We start from the raw sequence: 22,770 nt of genomic DNA, 5'->3' as shown, positions 1-22,770 counted from the left end.
GGTACCGAACATTCGATTGATCGGTACCGAACATTCGATTGATCGGTACCGAACATTCGATACATCGATACGGTACATTCGATTGATCGGTACCGCACATTCGATTGATCGGTACCGCACTTTCGATTGATCGGTACCGCACATTCGATAGATAGGTACCGAACATTCGATTGATCGGTACCGAACTTTGGATTGATCGGCACCGAACATTCGAATGTTCGGTATCGCACATTCGATTGATCGGTACCGAACATTCGATAGATAGGTACCGAACATTCGATTGATCGGTACCGAACATTCGATTGATCGGTACCGAACATTGGATTGATCAGCACCGAACATTCGATTGTTCGGTACCGAACATTCGATTGATCGGTACCGCACATTCGATTGATCGGTACCGCACATTCGATTGATCGGTAGCAAACATTTGATTGATCGGTAGCGAACATTCGATTGTTCGGTACCGAACATTCGATTGATCGGTACCGAACATTCGATTGATCGGTACCGAACATTCGATTGATCGGTACCGAACATTCGATTGATCAGTATCGCACATTCGATTGATCGTTATCGCACATTCGATACATCGATACGGTACATTCGAACGATCGGTAACGCACATTCGATTGATCGGTACCGCATATTCGATTGATCGGTACCGCACATTCGATTGATCGGTACCGCACATTCGATAGATAGGTACCGAACATTCGATTGATCGGTACCGAACATTGGATTGATCGGCACCGAACATTCGAATGTTCGGTATCGCACATTCGATTGATCGGTACCGAACATTCGATAGATAGGAACCGAACATTCGATTGATCGGTACCGAACATTTGATTGATCGGTACCGCACATTCGATTGATCGGTACCGCACATTCGATTAATCGGTACCGAACATTCGAACGATCGGTAACGCACATTCGATTGATCGGTACCGCATATTCGATTGATCGGTACCGCACATTCGATTGATCGGTACCGCACATTCGATAGATAGGTACCGAACATTGGATTGATCGGTACCGAACATTCGATTGATCGGTACCGAACATTGGATTGATCGGCACCGAACATTCGATTGTTCGGTACCGAACATTCGATTGATCGGTACCGCACTTTCGATTGATCGGTACCGCACATTCGATTGATCGATACCGAACATTCGATTGATCGGTATCGCACATTCGATTGATCGGTACCGCACATTCGAATGGTCTGTACCGCAAATTCGATTGATCGGTATCGCACATTCGATTGATCGGTAGCCCACATTCGATTGATCGGTACCGAACATTCCATTGATCAATACCTCACATCCGATTGATCGGTACCGAAAATTCGATTGGTCGGTATTGCACATTCGATTGTTCGGTACCGCACATTCGATAGAGAGGTACCGCACATTCGATTGATCGGTACCGAACATTCGATTGATCGGTACCGAACATTCGATTGATCGGTACCGAACATTCGATAGATAGGTACCGAACATTCGATTGATCGGTACCGAATATTCGATTGATCGGTACCGAACATTCGATTGATCGGTAACGAACATTCGATTGATCGGTACCGAACATTTGATTGCTCAGTACCGCACATTCGATTGATCGGTATCGCACATTCGATACATCGATACGGTACATTCGATTGATCGGTACCGCACATTCGATTGATCGGTACCGCACATTCGATTGGTCGGTACCGCACATTCGATAGATAGGTACCGAACATTCGATTGATCGGTACCGAACATTGGATTGATCGGCACCGAACATTTGAATGTTCGGTATCGCACATTCGATTGATCGGTACCGAATATTCGATAGATAGGTACCGAACATTCGATTGATCGGTACCGAACATTCGATTGATCGGTACCGAACATTGGATTGATCATCACCGAACATTCGATTGTTCGGTAACGAACATTCGATTGATCGGTACCGCACATTCGATTGATCGGTACCGCACATTCGATTAATCGGTACCGAACATTCGAATGATCGGTAACACACATTCGATTGATCGGTACCGCATATTCGATTGATCGGTACCGCACATTCGATTGATCGGTACCGCACATTCGATAGATAGGAACCGAACATTCGATGATCGGTACCGAACATTCGATTGATCGGTACCGAACATTGGATTGATCAGCACCGAACATTCGATTGTTCGGTACCGAAAATTCGATTGATCGGTACCGAATATTCGATTGATCGGTACCGAACATTCGATTGATCGGTAACGAACATTCGATTGATCGGTACCGAACATTTGATTGATCAGTACCGCACATTCGATTGATCGGTATCGCACATTCGATACATCGATACGGTACATTCGATTGATCGGTACCGCACATTCGATTGATCGGTACCGCACTTTCGATTGATCGGTACCGCACATTCGATAGATAGGTACCGAACATTCGATTGATCGGTACCGAACTTTGGATTGATCGGCACCGAACATTCGAATGTTCGGTATCGCACATTCGATTGATCGGTACCGAACATTCGATAGATAGGTACCGAACATTCGATTGATCGGTACCGAACATTCGATTGATCGGTACCGAACATTGGATTGATCAGCACCGAACATTCGATTGTTCGGTACCGAACATTCGATTGATCGGTACCGCACATTCGATTGATCGGTACCGCACATTCGATTGATCGGTAGCAAACATTTGATTGATCGGTAGCGAACATTCGATTGTTCGGTACCGAACATTCGATTGATCGGTACCGAACATTCGATTGATCGGTACCGAACATTCGATTGATCGGTACCGAACATTCGATTGATCGGTAACGAACATTCGATTGATCTGTACCGAACATTCGATTGATCAGTATCGCACATTCGATTGATCGTTATCGCACATTCGATACATCGATACGGTACATTCGAACGATCGGTAACGCACATTCGATTGATCGGTACCGCATATTCGATTGATCGGTACCGCACATTCGATTGATCGGTACCGCACATTCGATAGATAGGTACCGAACATTCGATTGATCGGTACTGAACATTGGATTGATCGGCACCGAACATTCGAATGTTCGGTATCGCACATTCGATTGATCGGTACCGAACATTCGATAGATAGGAACCGAACATTCGATTGATCGGTACCGAACATTTGATTGATCGGTACCGCACATTCGATTGATCGGTACCGCACATTCGATTAATCGGTACCGAACATTCGAACGATCGGTAACGCACATTCGATTGATCGGTACCGCATATTCGATTGATCGGTACCGCACATTCGATTGATCGGTACCGCACATTCGATAGATAGGTACCGAACATTGGATTGATCGGTACCGAACATTCGATTGATCGGTACCGAACATTGGATTGATCGGCACCGAACATTCGATTGTTCGGTACCGAACATTCGATTGATCGGTACCGAACATTCGATTGATCGGTAACGAACATTCGATTGATCGGTACCGAACATTTGATCGATCAGTACCGCACATTCGATTGATCGGTATCGCACATTCGATACATCGATACGGTACATTCGATTGATCGGTACCGCACATTCGATTGATCGGTACCGCACTTTCGATTGATCGGTACCGCACATTCGATAGATAGGTACCGAACATTCGATTGATCGGTACCGAACTTTGGATTGATCGGCACCGAACATTCGAATGTTCGGTATCGCACATTCGATTGATCGGTACCGAACATTCGATAGATAGGTACCGAACATTCGATTGATCGGTACCGAACATTCGATTGATCGGTACCGAACATTGGATTGATCAGCACCGAACATTCGATTGTTCGGTACCGAACATTCGATTGATCGGTACCGCACATTCGATTGATCGGTACCGCACATTCGATTGATCGGTAGCAAACATTTGATTGATCGGTAGCGAACATTCGATTGTTCGGTACCGAACATTCGATTGATCGGTACCGAACATTCGATTGATCGGTACCGAACATTCGATTGATCGGTACCGAACATTCGATTGATCGGTAACGAACATTCGATACATCGATACGGTACATTCGAACGATCGGTAACGCACATTCGATTGATCGGTACCGCATATTCGATTGATCGGTACCGCACATTCGATTGATCGGTACCGCACATTCGATAGATAGGTACCGAACATTCGATTGATCGGTACCGAACATTGGATTGATCGGCACCGAACATTCGAATGTTCGGTATCGCACATTCGATTGATCGGTACCGAACATTCGATAGATAGGAACCGAACATTCGATTGATCGGTACCGAACATTTGATTGATCGGTACCGCACATTCGATTGATCGGTACCGCACATTCGATTAATCGGTACCGAACATTCGAACGATCGGTAACGCACATTCGATTGATCGGTACCGCATATTCGATTGATCGGTACCGCACATTCGATTGATCGGTACCGCACATTCGATAGATAGGTACCGAACATTGGATTGATCGGTACCGAACATTCGATTGATCGGTACCGAACATTGGATTGATCGGCACCGAACATTCGATTGTTCGGTACCGAACATTCGATTGATCGGTACCGCACTTTCGATTGATCGGTACCGCACATTCGATTGATCGATACCGAACATTCGATTGATCGGTATCGCACATTCGATTGATCGGTACCGCACATTCGAATGGTCTGTACCGCAAATTCGATTGATCGGTATCGCACATTCGATTGATCGGTATCCCACATTCGATTGATCGGTACCGAACATTCCATTGATCAATACCTCACATCCGATTGATCGGTACCGAAAATTCGATTGGTCGGTATTGCACATTCGATTGTTCGGTACCGCACATTCGATAGAGAGGTACCGCACATTCCATTGATCGGTACCGAACATTCGATTTGTCGGTACCGCACATTCGATTGATTGGCATCGCACATTCGATTGATCGGTACCGAATATTCGATTGATTGGTACCGAACATTCGATAGATAGGTACCGAACATTCGATTGATCGGTACCGAACATTCGATTGATCGGTAACGCACATTCGATTGATTGGTAAAGAACATTCGATTGATCGGTACCGCACATTCGATTGATCGGTACCGAACATTCGATTGATCGGCACCGAACATTCGAATGTTCGGTATCGCACATTCGATTGATCGGTACCGAACATTCGATAGATAGGTACCGAACATTCGATTGATCGGTACCGAACATTCGATTGATCGGTACCGAACATTCGATTGATCGGCACCGAATATTCGATTGTTCGGTACCGAACATTCGATTGATCGGTACCGCACATTCGATTGATCGGTACCGCACATTCGATTAATCGGTACCGAACATTCGAACGATCGGTAACGCACATTCGATTGATCGGTACCGCATATTCGATTGATCGGTACCGCACATTCGATTGATCGGTACCGAACATTCGATAGATAGGTACCGAACATTCGATTGATCGGTACCGAACATTCGATTGATCGGTACCTAACATTGGATTGATCAGCACCGAACATTGGATTGTTCGGTACCGAACATTCGATTGATCGGTACCGAACATTCGATTGATCGGTAACGAACATTCGATTGATCGGTACCGAACATTTGATTGATCAGTACCGCACATTCGATTGATCGGTATCGCACATTCGATACATCGATACGGTACATTCGATTGATCGGTACCGCACATTCGATTGATCGGTACCGCACTTTCGATTGATCGGTACCGCACATTCGATAGATAGGTACCGAACATTCGATTGATCGGTACCGAACTTTGGATTGATCGGCACCGAACATTCGAATGTTCGGTATCGCACATTCGATTGATCGGTACCGAACATTCGATAGATAGGTACCGAACATTCGATTGATCGGTACCGAACATTCGATTGATCGGTACCGAACATTGGATTGATCAGCACCGAACATTCGATTGTTCGGTACCGAACATTCGATTGATCGGTACCGCACATTCGATTGATCGGTACCGCACATTCGATTGATCGGTAGCAAACATTTGATTGATCGGTAGCGAACATTCGATTGTTCGGTACCGAACATTCGATTGATCGGTACCGAACATTCGATTGATCGGTACCGAACATTCGATTGATCGGTACCGAACATTCGATTGATCGGTAACGAACATTCGATTGATCTGTACCGAACATTCGATTGATCAGTATCGCACATTCGATTGATCGTTATCGCACATTCGATACATCGATACGGTACATTCGAACGATCGGTAACGCACATTCGATTGATCGGTACCGCATATTCGATTGATCGGTACCGCACATTCGATTGATCGGTACCGCACATTCGATAGATAGGTACCGAACATTCGATTGATCGGTACCGAACATTGGATTGATCGGCACCGAACATTCGAATGTTCGGTATCGCACATTCGATTGATCGGTACCGAACATTCGATAGATAGGAACCGAACATTCGATTGATCGGTACCGAACATTTGATTGATCGGTACCGCACATTCGATTGATCGGTACCGCACATTCGATTAATCGGTACCGAACATTCGAACGATCGGTAACGCACATTCGATTGATCGGTACCGCATATTCGATTGATCGGTACCGCACATTCGATTGATCGGTACCGCACATTCGATAGATAGGTACCGAACATTGGATTGATCGGTACCGAACATTCGATTGATCGGTACCGAACATTGGATTGATCGGCACCGAACATTCGATTGTTCGGTACCGAACATTCGATTGATCGGTACCGAACATTCGATTGATCGGTAACGAACATTCGATTGATCGGTACCGAACATTTGATTGATCAGTACCGCACATTCGATTGATCGGTATCGCACATTCGATACATCGATACGGTACATTCGATTGATCGGTACCGCACATTAGATTGATCGGTACCGCACTTTCGATTGATCGGTACCGCACATTCGATAGATAGGTACCGAACATTCGATTGATCGGTACCGAACTTTGGATTGATCGGCACCGAACATTCGAATGTTCGGTATCGCACATTCGATTGATCGGTACCGAACATTCGATAGATAGGTACCGAACATTCGATTGATCGGTACCGAACATTCGATTGATCGGTACCGAACATTGGATTGATCAGCACCGAACATTCGATTGTTCGGTACCGAACATTCGATTGATCGGTACCGCACATTCGATTGATCGGTACCGCACATTCGATTGATCGGTAGCAAACATTTGATTGATCGGTAGCGAACATTCGATTGTTCGGTACCGAACATTCGATTGATCGGTACCGAACATTCGATTGATCGGTACCGAACATTCGATTGATCGGTACCGAACATTCGATTGATCGGTAACGAACATTCGATACATCGATACGGTACATTCGAACGATCGGTAACGCACATTCGATTGATCGGTACCGCATATTCGATTGATCGGTACCGCACATTCGATTGATCGGTACCGCACATTCGATAGATAGGTACCGAACATTCGATTGATCGGTACCGAACATTGGATTGATCGGCACCGAACATTCGAATGTTCGGTATCGCACATTCGATTGATCGGTACCGAACATTCGATAGATAGGAACCGAACATTCGATTGATCGGTACCGAACATTTGATTGATCGGTACCGCACATTCGATTGATCGGTACCGCACATTCGATTAATCGGTACCGAACATTCGAACGATCGGTAACGCACATTCGATTGATCGGTACCGCATATTCGATTGATCGGTACCGCACATTCGATTGATCGGTACCGCACATTCGATAGATAGGTACCGAACATTGGATTGATCGGTACCGAACATTCGATTGATCGGTACCGAACATTGGATTGATCGGCACCGAACATTCGATTGTTCGGTACCGAACATTCGATTGATCGGTACCGCACTTTCGATTGATCGGTACCGCACATTCGATTGATCGATACCGAACATTCGATTGATCGGTATCGCACATTCGATTGATCGGTACCGCACATTCGAATGGTCTGTACCGCAAATTCGATTGATCGGTATCGCACATTCGATTGATCGGTATCCCACATTCGATTGATCGGTACCGAACATTCCATTGATCAATACCTCACATCCGATTGATCGGTACCGAAAATTCGATTGGTCGGTATTGCACATTCGATTGTTCGGTACCGCACATTCGATAGAGAGGTACCGCACATTCCATTGATCGGTACCGAACATTCGATTTGTCGGTACCGCACATTCGATTGATTGGCATCGCACATTCGATTGATCGGTACCGAATATTCGATTGATTGGTACCGAACATTCGATAGATAGGTACCGAACATTCGATTGATCGGTACCGAACATTCGATTGATCGGTAACGCACATTCGATTGATTGGTAAAGAACATTCGATTGATCGGTACCGCACATTCGATTGATCGGTACCGAACATTCGATTGATCGGCACCGAACATTCGAATGTTCGGTATCGCACATTCGATTGATCGGTACCGAACATTCGATAGATAGGTACCGAACATTCGATTGATCGGTACCGAACATTCGATTGATCGGTACCGAACATTCGATTGATCGGCACCGAATATTCGATTGTTCGGTACCGAACATTCGATTGATCGGTACCGCACATTCGATTGATCGGTACCGCACATTCGATTAATCGGTACCGAACATTCGAACGATCGGTAACGCACATTCGATTGATCGGTACCGCATATTCGATTGATCGGTACCGCACATTCGATTGATCGGTACCGAACATTCGATAGATAGGTACCGAACATTCGATTGATCGGTACCGAACATTCGATTGATCGGTACCTAACATTGGATTGATCAGCACCGAACATTGGATTGTTCGGTACCGAACATTCGATTGATCGGTACCGCACATTCGATTGGTCGGTACCGCAAATTCGATAGAGAGGTATCGCACATTCGATTGATCGGTACCCCACATTCGATTGATCGGTACCGAACATTCCATTGATCGATACCTCACATCCGATTGATCGGTACCGAATATTCGATTGATCGGTACCGAACATTCGATTGATCGGTAACGAACATTCGATTGATCGGTACCGAACATTTGATTGATCAGTACCGCACATTCGATTGATCGGTATCGCACATTCGATACATCGATACCCTACATTCGATTGATCGGTACCGCACATTCGATTGATCGGTACCGCACATTCGATTGGTCGGTACCGCACATTCGATAGATAGGTACCGAACATTCGATTGATCGGTACCGAACTTTGGATTGATCGGCACCGAACATTCGAATGTTCGGTATCGCACATTCGATTGATCGGTACCGAACATTCGATAGATAGGTACCGAACATTCGATTGATCGGTACCGAACATTCGATTGATCGGTACCGAACATTGGATTGATCGGCACCGAACATTCGATTGATCGGTACCGAACATTCGATTGATCGGTACCGCACATTCGATTGATCGGTACCGCACATTCGATTAATCGGTACCGAACATTCGAACGATCGGTAGCGAACATTCGATTGTTCGGTACCGAACATTCGATTGATCGGTACCGAACATTCGATTGATCGGTACCGAACATTCGATTGATAGGTACCGAACATTCGATTGATCGGTACCGAATATTCGATTGATCGGTACCGAACATTCGATTGATCGGTAACGAACATTCGATTGATCGGTACCGAACATTTGATTGATCAGTACCGCACATTCGATTGATCGGTATCGCACATTCGATACATCGATACGGTACATTCGATTGATCGGTACCGCACATTCGATTGATCGGTACCGCACTTTCGATTGATCGGTACCGCACATTCGATAGATAGGTACCGAACATTCGATTGATCGGTACCGAACTTTGGATTGATCGGCACCGAACATTCGAATGTTCGGTATCGCACATTCGATTGATCGGTACCGAACATTCGATAGATAGGTACCGAACATTCGATTGATCGGTACCGAACATTCGATTGATCGGTACCGAACATTGGATTGATCAGCACCGAACATTCGATTGTTCGGTACCGAACATTCGATTGATCGGTACCGCACATTCGATTGATCGGTACCGCACATTCGATTGATCGGTAGCAAACATTTGATTGATCGGTAGCGAACATTCGATTGTTCGGTACCGAACATTCGATTGATCGGTACCGAACATTCGATTGATCGGTACCGAACATTCGATTGATCGGTACCGAACATTCGATTGATCGGTAACGAACATTCGATTGATCTGTACCGAACATTCGATTGATCAGTATCGCACATTCGATTGATCGTTATCGCACATTCGATACATCGATACGGTACATTCGAACGATCGGTAACGCACATTCGATTGATCGGTACCGCATATTCGATTGATCGGTACCGCACATTCGATTGATCGGTACCGCACATTCGATAGATAGGTACCGAACATTCGATTGATCGGTACCGAACATTCGATTGATCGGTACCGAACATTGGATTGATCGGCACCGAACATTCGATTGTTCGGTACCGAACATTCGATTGATCGGTACCGCACATTCGATTGATCGGTACCGCACATTCGATTGATCGATACCGAACATTCGATTGATCGGTATCGCACATTCGATTGATCGGTACCGCACATTCGAATGGTCTGTACCGCAAATTCGATTGATCGGTATCGCACATTCGATTGATCGGTACCCCACATTCGATTGATCGGTACCGAACATTCCATTGATCGATACCTCACATCCGATTGATCGGTACCGAAAATTCGATTGGTCGGTATTGCACATTCGATTGTTCGGAACCGCACATTCGATAGAGAGGTACCGCACATTCCATTGATCGGTACCGAACATTCGATTTGTCGGTACCGCACATTCGATTGATTGGCATCGCACATTCGATTGATCGGTACCGAATATTCGATTGATTGGTACCGAACATTCGATAGATAGGTACCGAACATTCGATTGATCGGTACCGAACATTCGATTGATCGGTAACGCACATTCGATTGATCGGTAAAGAACATTCGATTGATCGGTACCGCACATTCGATTGATCGGTACCGAACATTCGATTGATCGGCACCGAACATTCGAATGTTCGGTAACGCACATTCGATTGATCGGTACCGAACATTCGATAGATAGGTACCGAACATTCGATTGATCGGTACCGAACATTCGATTGATCGGTACCGAACATTGGATTGATCGGCACCGAACATTCGATTGTTCGGTACCGAACATTCGATTGATCGGTACCGCACATTCGATTGATCGGTACCGCACATTCGATTAATCGGTACCGAACATTCGAACGATCGGTAACGCACATTCGATTGATCGGTACCGCATATTCGATTGATCGGTACCGCACATTCGATTGATCGGTACCGAACATTCGATAGATAGGTACCGAACATTCGATTGATCGGTACCGAACATTCGATTGATCGGTACCTAACATTGGATTGATCAGCACCGAACATTGGATTGTTCGGTACCGAACATTCGATTGATCGGTACCGCACATTCGATTGGTCGGTACCGCAAATTCGATTGATCGGTATCGCACATTCGATTGATTGGTACCCCACATTCGATTGATCGGTACCGAACATTCCATTGATCGATACCTCACATCCGATTGATCGGTACCGAAAATTCGATTGGTCGGTATCGCACATTCGATTGTTCGGTACCGCACATTCGATAGATAGGTACCGAACATTCGATTGATCGGTACCGAACATTCGATTGATCGGTACCACACATTCGATTGATCGGTACCGAACATTCGATAGATAGGTACCGAACATTCGATTGATCGGTACCGCACATTCCATTGATCGGTACCACACATTCGATAGATAGGTACCGAACATTCGATTGATCGGTACCGAACATTCGATTGATCGGTACCGAACATTTGATTGCTCAGTACCGCACATTCGATTGATCGGTATCGCACATTCGATACATCGATACGGTACATTCGATTGATCGGTACCGCACATTCGATTGATCGGTACCGCACATTCGATTGGTCGGTACCGCACATTCGATAGATAGGTACCGAACATTCGATTGATCGGTACCGAACATTGGATTGATCGGCACCGAACATTTGAATGTTCGGTATCGCACATTCGATTGATCGGTACCGAATATTCGATAGATAGGTACCGAACATTCGATTGATCGGTACCGAACATTCGATTGATCGGTACCGAACATTGGATTGATCATCACCGAACATTCGATTGTTCGGTAACGAACATTCGATTGATCGGTACCGCACATTCGATTGATCGGTACCGCACATTCGATTAATCGGTACCGAACATTCGAACGATCGGTAACACACATTCGATTGATCGGTACCGCATATTCGATTGATCGGTACCGCACATTCGATTGATCGGTACCGCACATTCGATAGATAGGAACCGAACATTCGATGATCGGTACCGAACATTCGATTGATCGGTACCGAACATTGGATTGATCAGCACCGAACATTCGATTGTTCGGTACCGAAAATTCGATTGATCGGTACCGAATATTCGATTGATCGGTACCGAACATTCGATTGATCGGTAACGAACATTCGATTGATCGGTACCGAACATTTGATTGATCAGTACCGCACATTCGATTGATCGGTATCGCACATTCGATACATCGATACGGTACATTCGATTGATCGGTACCGCACATTCGATTGATCGGTACCGCACTTTCGATTGATCGGTACCGCACATTCGATAGATAGGTACCGAACATTCGATTGATCGGTACCGAACTTTGGATTGATCGGCACCGAACATTCGAATGTTCGGTATCGCACATTCGATTGATCGGTACCGAACATTCGATAGATAGGTACCGAACATTCGATTGATCGGTACCGAACATTCGATTGATCGGTACCGAACATTGGATTGATCAGCACCGAACATTCGATTGTTCGGTACCGAACATTCGATTGATCGGTACCGCACATTCGATTGATCGGTACCGCACATTCGATTGATCGGTAGCAAACATTTGATTGATCGGTAGCGAACATTCGATTGTTCGGTACCGAACATTCGATTGATCGGTACCGAACATTCGATTGATCGGTACCGAACATTCGATTGATCGGTACCGAACATTCGATTGATCGGTAACGAACATTCGATTGATCTGTACCGAACATTCGATTGATCAGTATCGCACATTCGATTGATCGTTATCGCACATTCGATACATCGATACGGTACATTCGAACGATCGGTAACGCACATTCGATTGATCGGTACCGCATATTCGATTGATCGGTACCGCACATTCGATTGATCGGTACCGCACATTCGATAGATAGGTACCGAACATTCGATTGATCGGTACCGAACATTGGATTGATCGGCACCGAACATTCGAATGTTCGGTATCGCACATTCGATTGATCGGTACCGAACATTCGATAGATAGAAACCGAACATTCGATTGATCGGTACCGAACATTTGATTGATCGGTACCGCACATTCGATTGATCGGTACCGCACATTCGATTAATCGGTACCGAACATTCGAACGATCGGTAACGCACATTCGATTGATCGGTACCGCATATTCGATTGATCGGTACCGCACATTCGATTGATCGGTACCGCACATTCGATAGATAGGTACCGAACATTGGATTGATCGGTACCGAACATTCGATTGATCGGTACCGAACATTGGATTGATCGGCACCGAACATTCGATTGTTCGGTACCGAACATTCGATTGATCGGTACCGAACATTCGATTGATCGGTACCGAACATTCGATTGATCGGTACCGAACATTTGATTGATCAGTACCGCATATTCGATTGATCGGTATCGCACATTCGATACATCGATACGGTACATTCGATTGATCGGTACCGCACATTCGATTGATCGGTACCGCACTTTCGATTGATCGGTACCGCACATTCGATAGATAGGTACCGAACATTCGATTGATCGGTACCGAACTTTGGATTGATCGGCACCGAACATTCGAATGTTCGGTATCGCACATTCGATTGATCGGTACCGAACATTCGATAGATAGGTACCGAACATTCGATTGATCGGTACCGAACATTCGATTGATCGGTACCGAACATTGGATTGATCGGCACCGAACATTCGATTGTTCGGTACCGAACATTCGATTGATCGGTACCGCACATTCGATTGATCGGTACCGCACATTCGATTGATCGGTAGCAAACATTTGATTGATCGGTAGCGAACATTCGATTGTTCGGTACCGAACATTCGATTGATCGGTACCGAACATTCGATTGATCGGTACCGAACATTCGATTGATCGGTACCGAACATTCGATTGATCGGTAACGAACATTCGATTGATCTGTACCGAACATTCGATTGATCAGTATCGCACATTCGATTGATCGTTATCGCACATTCGATACATCGATACGGTACATTCGAACGATCGGTAACGCACATTCGATTGATCGGTACCGCATATTCGATTGATCGGTACCGCACATTCGATTGATCGGTACCGCACATTCGATAGATAGGTACCGAACATTCGATTGATCGGTACCGAACATTGGATTGATCGGCACCGAACATTCGAATGTTCGGTATCGCACATTCGATTGATCGGTACCGAACATTCGATAGATAGGAACCGAACATTCGATTGATCGGTACCGAACATTTGATTGATCGGTACCGCACATTCGATTGATCGGTACCGCACATTCGATTAATCGGTACCGAACATTCGAACGATCGGTAACGCACATTCGATTGATCGGTACCGCATATTCGATTGATCGGTACCGCACATTCGATTGATCGGTACCGCACATTCGATAGATAGGTACCGAACATTGGATTGATCGGTACCGAACATTCGATTGATCGGTACCGAACATTGGATTGATCGGCACCGAACATTCGATTGTTCGGTACCGAACATTCGATTGATCGGTACCGCACTTTCGATTGATCGGTACCGCACATTCGATTGATCGATACCGAACATTCGATTGATCGGTATCGCACATTCGATTGATCGGTACCGCACATTCGAATGGTCTGTACCGCAAATTCGATTGATCGGTATCGCACATTCGATTGATCGGTATCCCACATTCGATTGATCGGTACCGAACATTCCATTGATCAATACCTCACATCCGATTGATCGGTACCGAAAATTCGATTGGTCGGTATTGCACATTCGATTGTTCGGTACCGCACATTCGATAGAGAGGTACCGCACATTCCATTGATCGGTACCGAACATTCGATTTGTCGGTACCGCACATTCGATTGATTGGCATCGCACATTCGATTGATCGGTACCGAATATTCGATTGATTGGTACCGAACATTCGATAGATAGGTACCGAACATTCGATTGATCGGTACCGAACATTCGATTGATCGGTAACGCACATTCGATTGATTGGTAAAGAACATTCGATTGATCGGTACCGCACATTCGATTGATCGGTACCGAACATTCGATTGATCGGCACCGAACATTCGAATGTTCGGTATCGCACATTCGATTGATCGGTACCGAACATTCGATAGATAGGTACCGAACATTCGATTGATCGGTACCGAACATTCGATTGATCGGTACCGAACATTCGATTGATCGGCACCGAATATTCGATTGTTCGGTACCGAACATTCGATTGATCGGTACCGCACATTCGATTGATCGGTACCGCACATTCGATTAATCGGTACCGAACATTCGAACGATCGGTAACGCACATTCGATTGATCGGTACCGCATATTCGATTGATCGGTACCGCACATTCGATTGATCGGTACCGAACATTCGATAGATAGGTACCGAACATTCGATTGATCGGTACCGAACATTCGATTGATCGGTACCTAACATTGGATTGATCAGCACCGAACATTGGATTGTTCGGTACCGAACATTCGATTGATCGGTACCGCACATTCGATTGGTCGGTACCGCAAATTCGATTGATCGGTATCGCACATTCGATTGATCGGTACCCCACATTCGATTGATCGGTACCGAACATTCCATTGATCGATACCTCACATCCGATTGATCGGTACCGAATATTCGATTGATCGGTACCGAACATTCGATTGATCGGTAACGAACATTCGATTGATCGGTACCGAACATTTGATTGATCAGTACCGCACATTCGATTGATCGGTATCGCACATTCGATACATCGATACCCTACATTCGATTGATCGGTACCGCACATTCGATTGATCGGTACCGCACATTCGATTGGTCGGTACCGCACATTCGATAGATAGGTACCGAACATTCGATTGATCGGTACCGAACATTGGATTGATCGGCACCGAACATTCGAATGTTCGGTATCGCACATTCGATTGATCGGTACCGAACATTCGATAGATAGGTACCGAACATTCGATTGATCGGTACCGAACATTCGATTGATCGGTACCGAACATTGGATTGATCGGCACCGAACATTCGATTGTTCGGTACCGAACATTCGATTGATCGGTACCGCACATTCGATTGATCGGTACCGCACATTCGATTAATCGGTACCGAACATTCGAACGATCTGTAGCGAACATTCGATTGTTCGGTACCGAACATTCGATTGATCGGTACCGAACATTCGATTGATCGGTACCGAACATTCGATTGATAGGTACCGAACATTCGATTGATCGGTACCGAATATTCGATTGATCGGTACCGAACATTCGATTGATCGGTAACGAACATTCGATTGATCGGTACCGAACATTTGATTGATCAGTACCGCACATTCGATTGATCGGTATCGCACATTCGATACATCGATACCCTACATTCGATTGATCGGTACCGCACATTCGATTGATCGGTACCGCACTTTCGATTGATCGGTACCGCACATTCGATAGATAGGTACCGAACATTCGATTGATCGGTACCGAACTTTGGATTGATCGGCACCGAACATTCGAATGTTCGGTATCGCACATTCGATTGATCGGTACCGAACATTCGATAGATAGGTACCGAACATTCGATTGATCGGTACCGAACATTCGATTGATCGGTACCGAACATTGGATTGATCAGCACCGAACATTCGATTGTTCGGTACCGAACATTCGATTGATCGGTACCGCACATTCGATTGATCGGTACCGCACATTCGATTGATCGGTAGCAAACATTTGATTGATCGGTAGCGAACATTCGATTGTTCGGTACCGAACATTCGATTGATCGGTACCGAACATTCGATTGATCGGTACCGAACATTCGATTGATCGGTACCGAACATTCGATTGATCGGTAACGAACATTCGATTGATCTGTACCGAACATTCGATTGATCAGTATCGCACATTCGATTGATCGTTATCGCACATTCGATACATCGATACGGTACATTCGAACGATCGGTAACGCACATTCGATTGATCGGTACCGCATATTCGATTGATCGGTACCGCACATTCGATTGATCGGTACCGCACATTCGATAGATAGGTACCGAACATTCGATTGATCGGTACCGAACATTCGATTGATCGGTACCGAACATTGGATTGATCGGCACCGAACATTCGATTGTTCGGTACCGAACATTCGATTGATCGGTACCGCACATTCGATTGATCGGTACCGCACATTCGATTGATCGATACCGAACATTCGATTGATCGGTATCGCACATTCGATTGATCGGTACCGCACATTCGAATGGTCTGTACCGCAAATTCGATTGATCGGTATCGCACATTCGATTGATCGGTACCCCACATTCGATTGATCGGTACCGAACATTCCATTGATCGATACCTCACATCCGATTGATCGGTACCGAAAATTCGATTGGTCGGTATTGCACATTCGATTGTTCGGTACCGCACATTCGATAGAGAGGTACCGCACATTCCATTGATCGGTACCGAACATTCGATTTGTCGGTACCGCACATTCGATTGATTGGCATCGCACATTCGATTGATCGGTACCGAATATTCGATTGATTGGTACCGAACATTCGATAGATAGGTACCGAACATTCGATTGATCGGTACCGAACATTCGATTGATCGGTAACGCACATTCGATTGATCGGTAAAGAACATTCGATTGATCGGTACCGCACATTCGATTGATCGGTACCGAACATTCGATTGATCGGTACCGCACATTCGATTGATCGGTACCGCACATTCGATTGATCGGTAGCAAACATTTGATTGATCGGTAGCGAACATTCGATTGTTCGGTACCGAACATTCGATTGATCGGTACCGAACATTCGATTGATCGGTACCGAACATTCGATTGATCGGTACCGAACATTCGATTGATCGGTACCGAACATTCGATTGATCGGTAACGAACATTCGATTGATCTGTACCGAACATTCGATTGATCAGTATCGCACATTCGATTGATCGTTATCGCACATTCGATACATCGATACGGTACATTCGAACGATCGGTAACGCACATTCGATTGATCGGTACCGCATATTCGATTGATCGGTACCGCACATTCGATTGATCGGTACCGCACATTCGATAGATAGGTACCGAACATTCGATTGATCGGTACCGAACATTCGATTGATCGGTACCGAACATTGGATTGATCGGCACCGAACATTCGATTGTTCGGTACCGAACATTCGATTGATCGGTACCGCACATTCGATTGATCGGTACCGCACATTCGATTGATCGATACCGAACATTCGATTGATCGGTATCGCACATTCGATTGATCGGTACCGCACATTCGAATGGTCTGTACCGCAAATTCGATTGATCGGTATCGCACATTCGATTGATCGGTACCCCACATTCGATTGATCGGTACCGAACATTCCATTGATCGATACCTCACATCCGATTGATCGGTACCGAAAATTCGATTGGTCGGTATTGCACATTCGATTGTTCGGTACCGCACATTCGATAGAGAGGTACCGCACATTCCATTGATCGGTACCGAACATTCGATTTGTCGGTACCGCACATTCGATTGATTGACATCGCACATTCGATTGATCGGTACCGAATATTCGATTGATTGGTACCGAACATTCGATAGATAGGTACCGAACATTCGATTGATCGGTACCGAACATTCGATTGATCGGTAACGCACATTCGATTGATCGGTAAAGAACATTCGATTGATCGGTACCGCACATTCGATTGATCGGTACCGAACATTCGATTGATCGGCACCGAACATTCGAATGTTCGGTAACGCACATTCGATTGATCGGTACCGAACATTCGATAGATAGGTACCGAACATTCGATTGATCGGTACCGAACATTCGATTGATCGGTACCGAACATTGGATTGATCGGCACCGAACATTCGATTGTTCGGTACCGAACATTCGATTGATCGGTACCGCACATTCGATTGATCGGTACCGCACATTCGATTAATCGGTACCGAACATTCGAACGATCGGTAACGCACATTCGATTGATCGGTACCGCATATTCGATTGATCGGTACCGCACATTCGATTGATCGGTACCGAACATTCGATAGATAGGTACCGAACATTCGATTGATCGGTACCGAACATTCGATTGATCGGTACCTAACATTGGATTGATCAGCACCGAACATTGGATTGTTCGGTACCGAACATTCGATTGATCGGTACCGCACATTCGATTGGTCGGTACCGCAAATTCGATTGATCGGTATCGCACATTCGATTGATTGGTACCCCACATTCGATTGATCGGTACCGAACATTCCATTGATCGATACCTCACATCCGATTGATCGGTACCGAAAATTCGATTGGTCGGTATCGCACATTCGATTGTTCGGTACCGCACATTCGATAGATAGGTACCGAACATTCGATTGATCGGTACCGAACATTCGATTGATCGGTACCACACATTCGATTGATCGGTACCGAACATTCGATAGATAGGTACCGAACATTCGATTGATCGGTACCGCACATTCCATTGATCGGTACCACACATTCGATTGATCGGTACCGAACATTCGATTGATCGGTACCGAACATTCGATTGATCGGTACCGAACATTCGATAGATAGGTACCGAACATTCGATTGATCGGTACCGAATATTCGATTGATCGGTACCGAACATTCGATTGATCGGTAACGAACATTCGATTGATCGGTACCGAACATTTGATTGCTCAGTACCGCACATTCGATTGATCGGTATCGCACATTCGATACATCGATACGGTACATTCGATTGATCGGTACCGCACATTCGATTGATCGGTACCGCACATTCGATTGGTCGGTACCGCACATTCGATAGATAGGTACCGAACATTCGATTGATCGGTACCGAACATTGGATTGATCGGCACCGAACATTTGAATGTTCGGTATCGCACATTCGATTGATCGGTACCGAACATTCGATAGATAGGTACCGAACATTCGATTGATCGGTACCGAACATTCGATTGATCGGTACCGAACATTGGATTGATCATCACCGAACATTCGATTGTTCGGTAACGAACATTCGATTGATCGGTACCGCACATTCGATTGATCGGTACCGCACATTCGATTAATCGGTACCGAACATTCGAACGATCGGTAACACACATTCGATTGATCGGTACCGCATATTCGATTGATCGGTACCGCACATTCGATTGATCGGTACCGCACATTCGATAGATAGGAACCGAACATTCGATGATCGGTACCGAACATTCGATTGATCGGTACCGAACATTGGATTGATCAGCACCGAACATTCGATTGTTCGGTACCGAAAATTCGATTGATCGGTACCGCACATTCGATTGATCGGTACCGCACATTCGATTAATCGATACCGAACATTCGATTGATCGGTATCGCACATTCGATTGGTCGGTACCGCAAATTCGATTGATCGGTATCGCACATTCGATTGATCGGTACCCCACATTCGATTGATCGGTACCGAACATTCGATAGATAGGTACCGAACATTCGATTGATCGGTACCGAATATTCGATTGATCGGTACCGAACATTCGATTGATCGGTAACGAACATTCGATTGATCGGTACCGAACATTTGATTGATCAGTACCGCACATTCGATTGATCGGTATCGCACATTCGATACATCGATACCCTACATTCGATTGATCGGTACCGCACATTCGATTGATCGGTACCGCACATTCGATTGGTCGGTACCGCACATTCGATAGATAGGTACCGAACATTCGATTGATCGGTGCCGAACATTGGATTGATCGGCACCGAACATTCGAATGTTCGGTATCGCACATTCGATTGGTCGGTACCGAACATTCGATAGATAGGTACCGAACATTCGATTGATCGGTACCGAACATTCGATTGATCGGTACCGAACATTGGATTGATCAGCACCGAACATTCGATTGTTCGGTACCGAACATTCGATTGATCGGTACCGCACATTCGATTGATCGGTACCGCACATTCGATTAATCGGTACCGAACATTCGAACGATCGGTAGCGAACATTCGATTGTTCGGTACCGAACATTCGATTGATCGGTACCGAACATTCGATTGATCGGTACCGAACATTCGATTGATAGGTACCGAACATTCGATTGATCGGTACCGAATATTCGATTGATCGGTACCGAACATTCGATTGATCGGTAACGAACATTCGATTGATCGGTACCGAACATTTGATTGATCAGTACCGCACATTCGATTGATCGGTATCGCACATTCGATACATCGATACGGTACATTCGATTGATCGGTACCGCACATTCGATTGATCGGTACCGCACTTTCGATTGATCGGTACCGCACATTCGATAGATAGGTACCGAACATTCGATTGATCGGTACCGAACTTTGGATTGATCGGTACCGAACATTCGATTGATCGGTACCGAACATTGGATTGATCGGCACCGAACATTCGATTGTTCGGTACCGAACATTCGATTGATCGGTACCGCACATTCGATTGATCGGTACCTCACATCCGATTGATCGGTACCGAAAATTCGATTGGTCGGTATTGCACATTCGATTGTTCGGTACCGCACATTCGATAGAGAGGTACCGCACATTCCATTGATCGGTACCGAACATTCGATTTGTCGGTACCGCACATTCGATTGATTGGCATCGCACATTCGATTGATCGGTACCGAATATTCGATTGATTGGTACCGAACATTCGATAGATAGGTACCGAACATTCGATTGATCGGTACAGAACATTCGATTGATCGGTACCGCACATTCGATTGATCGGTAAAGAACATTCGATTGATCGGTACCGCACATTCGATTGATCGGTACCGCACATTCGATTGATCGGTACCGAACATTCGATTGATCGGCACCGAACATTCGAATGTTCGGTATCGCACATTCGATTGATCGGTACCGAACATTCGATAGATCGGTACCGAACATTCGATTGATCGGTACCGAACATTCGATTGATCGGTACCGAACATTGGATTGATCGGCACCGAACATTCGATTGTTCGGTACCGAACATTCGATTGATCGGTACCGCACATTCGATTGATCGGTACCGCACATTCGATTAATCGGTACCGAACATTCGAACGATCGGTAACGCACATTCGATTGATCGGTACCGCATATTCGATTGATCGGT

The sequence above is a fragment of the Apostichopus japonicus genome, chromosome 18 (genome assembly GCF_037975245.1).
Source record: "Apostichopus japonicus isolate 1M-3 chromosome 18, ASM3797524v1, whole genome shotgun sequence".
NCBI lineage: Eukaryota > Metazoa > Echinodermata > Holothuroidea > Aspidochirotida > Stichopodidae > Apostichopus > Apostichopus japonicus.
The sequence above is the reverse complement of the archived record's forward strand: the minus strand, read 5'-3'. Positions refer to the sequence as shown.